Consider the following 1,536-nt stretch of genomic DNA (forward strand, 5'->3'; position numbering starts at 1 on the left):
CCCGCCTCTCTGAGGGGGCAGCAGGCGCCCCTCTGCCTCAGGGGAAAGGGCGGGAAGGCCCTCAGGGAAATGGCGGCCCCAGTGGGGCTGAGAGGGCCCTTCCCTCATAGCCCGGCCAGGGCAGGGCGCCGACAGGGCGGTGAGCGGCTGAAGAGAGTGTAAAACTGCGTGGCCATAAGTGGATCCGAGGGAATGGCAGTAAGATATGCCAGGGGAGGGTTAGGTTGGGTATTAGGGAAAGGCTCTTCCCCCAGAGGGCGGTGGAGCCCTGGAACAGGCTCCCCAGGGAGGCATCGCGGCACCAGCCTGGCGATATTCAGGAAGCACTTGGACAACACCATCAGAGACATGGTGTGAATTTGGGGCTGTCCTGTGCAGGGGCGGGAGTGAGACTCAATGATCCTTGCAGGTCCCTTCCAGCTCAGGGCATCCTATGACTCCATGAAGTCTGGCCCCCATCGGGAGCAGGAGGACGGGTGGGAGCCTGCTGTCCATGGCGGGTTTCCTGCAGGTGCCCCAGAGCCGCCAGGGGAGCGAGGAGCGGGACGGAGGCGATGGCATCGGTGGGTACGGCCTGGAAAACGTGGCAGGAAGGCAGCGCACCCTGCCATGGGCTGTCAGGCCTCGCTCCCGAGGGGAAGGTGATCCGCCAAAGCCCAGCGTTGGCCATCATGCCAAGGCAGGTGACGGAGGTGGCACCGCACAGAGGTCTTGCCAATGTGGGCGAAAGGCTGCGCTAGGTGAGAGGTCTGCTTGCAAAGCAAGGCACAGCAACTTGGCTGGACGTTTTAGAAATGTCTCCTGCTTTTCAAGTTCTGGTGGAGTTTTTGAATTTTTTCTCATCTCTTCGTGCTCATATACTTCTTGATATGGAGCTACACGCACACATAGATGTAGCATCTCCCAAGCAACATAAAAAATGGCACTCAGTGTAAACTGGCCTAACGAGTTACCTTCTCAGGTCTGTCTTTCTGGAAGGAATGAAGTGTCCAAATCACTAACAATCATCTCATACTTAAGTTAACCCCTTATCAGGAAAAGAATGGGGTTTTCCAGATTCCTTAAGATATTCCACAAAGTCACAGGATTTGCATTTCTAAGGTTCTCTTCACAACCAGGACAAGCAGAGACTGTCTCCATTTGAAAATGAAAAAGTTCCCTTTAATCAGCACCTCATCATCACTAAATTTTATTATTCAGTTAGGAGAAAAAAAATCTATTTGAAGTGTCTTTGCAATCTATTTTTGCTGCTTTTTGTAAATCCTTACAAAAACAGTTTGCCTTACTATCAACATCACTGTTCAGAGCTTTAAGAGAGAGAGAGAGGTTGTATAACTCCAGTTGATTTTGTATTCTAAGTAACATAGTGATCTCGACATCCAGTATTTCAGACCACTGTAGAGCTGAAAGAACCTCACAAATCTGATTTTTACAGGGGCCCGGCATGACGTTACATGTCAAATGCATTTCATGTTCTAAAATGTCCAGTAATACAGGTAAATAGTTTAAAAAGAACTTTACAAGACAATAAGAAAA

This window comes from Phalacrocorax carbo, chromosome 6 (assembly GCF_963921805.1).
Source record: "Phalacrocorax carbo chromosome 6, bPhaCar2.1, whole genome shotgun sequence".
NCBI classification, from domain to species: domain Eukaryota; kingdom Metazoa; phylum Chordata; class Aves; order Suliformes; family Phalacrocoracidae; genus Phalacrocorax; species Phalacrocorax carbo.